The sequence below is a fragment of the Astatotilapia calliptera genome, chromosome 4, assembly GCF_964374335.1.
Source record: "Astatotilapia calliptera chromosome 4, fAstCal68.1, whole genome shotgun sequence".
In the NCBI taxonomy this organism is placed as follows: domain Eukaryota; kingdom Metazoa; phylum Chordata; class Actinopteri; order Cichliformes; family Cichlidae; genus Astatotilapia; species Astatotilapia calliptera.
The window spans coordinates 19853114-19859105 of NC_137425.1; the positions used below are offsets into that span (position 1 = coordinate 19853114).

The 5992-nt window shown below is 38.4% G+C and overlaps 1 long non-coding RNA gene across 1 annotated transcript; it reads left to right on the forward strand.

The window, feature by feature from the left end:
• Window positions 1–222: 222 nt before the first annotated feature.
• Window positions 223–2781, forward strand: LOC145428286 (uncharacterized). Its single transcript, XR_013908555.1, has 4 exons — window positions 223–327; window positions 722–800; window positions 1179–1274; window positions 2037–2781. It is a non-coding gene; the product is annotated as an uncharacterized LOC145428286 (long non-coding RNA).
• Window positions 2782–5992: the final 3211 nt, after the last annotated feature.

Below are 5992 nucleotides of genomic sequence, written 5' to 3' on the forward strand. Positions count from 1 at the left end.
GTCAAAGCACACTGTAAACCCCAACAGTCTACCTGACTTATAAAGTTTGTGGATATAACAATTAAAATTCCTCACAAAGTTGAAACAACTTAAAACTTTTCTGTTCGGTTAACGATTCAAACAGTTATAATTGTACATGGCTTAGAAGTTAAGAGTAAATACTGCTTTCTTAATTATGATTTTTGAGTAAATGTTTTTTTCCGAGCTCAGCATGTGGACGTCATGACGTCATGACGTCTTCTCTCTAACCTGAACGACGTTGACAGAAAATTCTGTTCAATATGGCTGCCCTTCTCGAGCGACTGGAGAACACATTTGGAGAAACTTGTAAGTAAAACGGAACCTTCGTTATGTTTATTTTTTCCGTAAAAAAGCAAGTATATTAATATGTTGCAGCCAATAACTTGTTGTCGAATGCGCTGTTGTGTTAAAAAGCACAGACCCAGGTGGTGAATAGTTGTTCGCGGTCTTTTTCAAACATAGATTATGTCGTCAGTTTTACAGTTTTAACCGATTAAAACACAACGCAAGAAAGTTGGCGTTTTTACAACAGCAGCCTCATTGTTCGGCAGGTTTTTGTTTTTTTTTCTTCTCATTAGCATCATTCAAAAGTGACTTAGCTAGCAGTGGCAACTTCTATCTAAAACAATTGAAATATAGCAAGGTGTTGTATATTTAGTGTGCTGATAAGGTTTTCAATATTTTTATTTTTTCTTCCAAGGCTGAAGGCCAAAGACAAAAAGACAGAAGAAAAAAAAATTCAGACTGCAATTAATTTCAGGTGGAGACAGTAAACACAGGTGAGTTGAAAGATCTATTGAAGAAACCATTCATTAAGTCCCTTAAGGTGAAGATTTCATATATTGATAATGATAAAATTAACACAAATTAAAAGTTTCACTGATAAACACACAATTTTTCCTTGCTTTGAACCCCATGTTCTATATAGATCACAGCTCTGATCTGGAGAACACTATTTTAAAATGCTGTGTAGGGTTTTTGTCAAATGATTAAGAAACATACTCTCTGTCACAAGAGACAGAAAGGTTGTATCTTAAAAGAAAAGTCTCCAAAATTTAGTAGAGTCTGATGTCATGCAGTTTCATAAACATGTATTCTCCCCAAAGAATGACACCTGAAAACTTTGCGTTAAATGAACTTTTCTTTTCCCTTTTTAGGAGGCGCCTGATATCAACGTGAAACGCACTGCAGTACTTCGTGCCCTTCCTGTATACCTGCGGGAGGAGGACCCAGAATTCTTTTAGACATGTAATGTAAGTGTATTTTTGCATTACTTAAATTCTGCCAGTAAGATAAAATGCTATGGATTTTTTTAAATACAATTTAATACCCTAGCAGCTACCAAATTGTACAAACAAAATACCCTCTCTGTAGAAAACCCACACACACACAGGTCAGGAGCAGGGCACAGGCGTATCACAGCACTATGGCTATGCTGCAGGTGGCCCAAAAACCAGGCTGAAGTCAAGATTTAGTTTCTTTTTGAGATAAAGTCATGAAATAAAAAATTACTTTTTTTTTTAGAAAAATAATAAAAATACAAATTATGTAATGCAAGAAGCTAACACGTTAATGTACATTTTTCAAAAAAAGTAGAGTACCCTAACTCGTTACAAAGTAACCCACTACACTGCTGAATGTTTTGCTAGATTACAGGTCATGCTTGTCACATTCTCTCAAACCAACCTTACTTATTTAATTGGGGCGATCGTGGCTCAAGAGTTGGGAGTTCGCCTTGTAATCAGAGGGTTGCCGGTTCGAGCCCTGGCTCCGACAGTCTCGGTCGTTGTGTCCTTGGGCAAGACACTTCACCCGTTGCCTACTGGTGGTGGTCAGAGGGCCCGCTGGTGCCAGTGTCCGGCAGCCTCGCCTCTGTCAGTGCGCCCCAGGGTGGCTGTGGCTACAATGTAGCTGCCATCACCAGTGTGTGAATGGGTGTGAATGTCTGGATGACTGAATGTGTAAAGCGCTATACAAATACAGGCCATTTACCATTGATACTGTGTCTATTCCAGGCGGACGCATTGGATGAGTCGACCCTCATTGACACTCCAGTTGCCCTTCTCACAGTGGTTACCGACGGCGCTTCCCAGTCCAGTCCATTTTACTTCCTCAAGCATGGCTGTTTTGGTGAAAGGCGACTAGGTGATGCGTGAGATTCCCAGATTTGCAAATGCATTTGCTTTATTGTTTGGCTTGATCTATGCTCTGCATTTAGACTACCCCAGGAAGCTGGTTCACACATTTGCCTTAGTCCAAAATATCTTCATGGGGCTTGATGACGGCAAACCCCTGAAACCCCTGCCTACATGCTGTTAAGGAATATAAGGCAATGTTTGTCAGGACACGCACTCTGTTACTGAGCACTTTGTTTGAAGCACTTTAAGCACTTTAAGTTTACTACAGGCTTTGGGTGGATTTAACTCCATCAGTTTACCTAATTTTCCTATACTTGACTGCCTTATCTGGTTATTTGGAAGCTGATCGTCTTTGTACCCATTTTAAAAAATTGTTTTTCATTTCTATTTAAAAAAAAGTGATTAGTATTTGACTTTTTGTTTTGCATTTTTGTGTATTTTGAGAAAGATGCAATTAGGACTGATGTCGTCCTTTGTGAGTTTATAAAAAGATAAATGTTCTACACAGAATTTATAATGCTCACTTTATGGTGCCGATGTCCATGTTAGTTGTTTTATAAAAACATTTGTGATGTTTTTAAATTTTCATGAAAAAATGTTAAATAAACAAAATGTAAAGTAACTGAATTTCCGTACTTTTTTTTTTTTTAGTAGTCTACACTCACAACATAAATATCTTTTAATTAATAATCAGATAATTTGAGTTTAGGTTGTAATATAATTGCATTGTGTTGCATCAAAATAATAAACTACAAGAAACACAAAAATATTGAAATTAAAGTATACAGTCTTTGAGTAAAGCTCAATTAATAAAATATAAAATATAATTTAAAATTTTTAGGTTAACAATAAATACAAATTTTGAGTACCCCATACTTAGAAGATATGAGTTTTTGTACTTAAATCTTTTGAGGTAATCAGTTTCCACAAAAGTTTTAAGTTCAGTCAACTTGTTCGGGTTTACAGTGCAGTCCATACCTTTAAATATAGTTTAAAAATGGCTTTACTAGTTATTGCGAACATTTGTTTGCAGTTGTTGCTGCTAAGGGCGGCCCAACCAGTTATCAGGTTAAAGAGCCATGTAAGTTTTTTCCCCTTCATCATAAACACCTTCACAAAAATGCAAAAAAATGGGAAATCAGGAAGGGGGCAAACACTTTTTCACACTACTGTATATGCTTTTGTGTCTTTTCTTTATGTTCTTGTGTGCTGTATTCTTTGTGGATACACCACAAGGATTAACTTTTATGTGTTACAATATTGTTCCCTCTATTTAGGGAATTCAGATTAGTTTGATGTTTGAAGGACTGCAGTGATATGAAGTAAAATGTCCCTCAACTGCATCAGATAACACTTTGTTTTGAAAATGTAAGAAGTAGAAAGTAGATATGTCTTTCTTAATTTAGGGAGTAAAATTAAAATCAGTCAAAAATATACAACTACATATACCTGAAAATTTTACTGAAATACACTAGTAAAGTATTTGTTTCTTCCCACCTCTGTTTATAAGTCATGTTTAGACCTCAATAAGTCATAGAACCTGTTAACAGAGTCACTCTGTGGCACAAATTCATGAAGTGCAACTCTGTGAGTTTGTGCAAAAATGATTAGCATACTCATGGTCTCACTTGTCACCTTATGTGGCTGCTTTAGGCTTGAATTGAGTGATTAAATTTACTCACTTGTAGTTGGAAACTTCAGTCACATCACCACTGGAGTTTCCAGTGGACAAATGTATAAGGAATCTAAAAATAAACACCAAGTTAAAACATTTGTGGGCATACCTGAGATTTTGAAAAGGAGAAGACAAAAAGTACATTTTTGTTTGATTGTTTGTTTAATCATTTGTCTGTTACTTTGTCTGTAGACTAGCCTTAGTGAACCTTGCAGAATGTTTCTGTGAAGGTTCTCAGTCATCCAGAGTTTCGGGTGAGTTCATTGTGAAACATTGTGCCTTTCCTGGACTGCGCTGTGCACATTGAAGAGAATGGCAACCTCATCATCGAAGTTTACCGGAAGCCCACACACACGGACCAGTACCTCCTGTTTGACTCCCATCACCCTCTGGAACACAAACTTGGAGTAATTAGGACCCTACACCACCGAGCAGAACATGTTCCCTCTAAGCATGAAGGAAAAAAGAAGGAACACACACATGTAAAGGAAGCACTCAAAACGTGCGGCTATCCTAAATGGGTGTTCTTAAAGTCAGCAAAGAGGCACAGAAAAGAAGACCAGACACCAGCGAGGGAGGATAAGAAAGACAGACGCAACAACATTGTCATCCCCTATGTAGCCGGTGTATCAGAAAAACTCAGGAGAGTTTTCTCCAAGCATGACATCCCAGTGCATTTCAGACCCAGCAACACGCTCAGACAAAAACTGGTTCACCCGAAAGACAAAACGCCAAAACACAGACTTAACAATGTGGTGTATGCAGTACAGTGCAGCGAGGAATGCCCAGACCTCTACATTGGAGAGACCAAACAGCCACTTCACAAGCGCATGGCACAACACAGAAGAGCCACCTCCACAGGACAAGACCCAGCTGTCCATTTGCATCTTAGGGATAAAGGACACTCTTTCGAAGATGCCAATGTTCACATTTTGGACAGAGAGGACAGATGGTTTGAAAGAGGAGTGAAAGAAGCCATCTATGTCCACTGTGAGCGACCATTTTTGAACAGAGGCGGTGGTTTACGACACCAACTGTCTGCCATCTATAATCCAGTTTTGAGATCCCTTCCCAGACGCCTTAACGCCCACTCACATCCTGCGCCATCTGATCTCAGGAATTCGCATGATAAGGTGGGGCCAGGTTTCACAATGAACTCACCCGAAACTCTGGCTGATTGGGACCCACACCCAGTTTCACACCTTGGCTCAGGCGATTAGAGGATCATCAGGGGGTCCTTTTGTCCCTCTGTGGGGGGACACTCCCACTAGGTTTATATCTGGGACTCCCCACCATTTGACCTTAGAACTGAAGAAGCTTCTCGGATGAGAGGTGAAACGTCTTCAAGTAACTTAAAGAAGTCCAGACGCTTTTCTTTGCAAGCTCCTTTGACCTTGCAGAATGTTGAGGGGGGTTTTTTGGTTGTTGTTGTTTTTTTGTTTTTTTTTCACAAACAAACAAACAAAAACCAAACAAAACCAAAAAAAACCCCCAAAAAAACAAAACAAAGTAAATATAAAATATAATATAAACTACTTAAAAAAAAAAAAAACGTCCTTAGCAGACCTTCCTTCTTCCAGTAGTTGCGTGAATACCTCATCCCACGTTACCACCTTCAACAAATCTCTCCCATTTCCTCCAGTTTTTATGAAATTGGTCCATTTTAAGGTTCAAAAAGAAAGTAAGTTTTTCCATTCTATATATTTCCTCCATTATTCCTATCCAATCTTTCTTTGTTGGGGGCTCTTTCTCCAGCCACCTCCTGGTAAGCGCTTTTTTGCCAGCTCCCAACAAAATGTTTATCAAGTATTTGTCCTTTAAGGAGGCTGCTGATGGGATATCGCCCAAGTACACAGTACAAAAATCCAAATTTAGTTTGAGACCAGTCACCAGGTAAATTGATTCGACCAATTCACTCCAGTATGACAGAATTATTGAGCGTTTCCAAAATATATGGAAATGATCTGCCATGTTTTCCCCACAGTTTCTCCAGCAGTGTCCATCTGTCAGTTGACCTTTTTGTTTGTATTTTATTTTGGGTGTTATAAAAAACCTAATAAAATTTTTCCACGTGAATTACCTCCAATAACCCGAGCTAGTAGTTTCCATCTGTGTCCTGCATATATTTAACCAACTGTCCTCTGATATGTTGATTTTA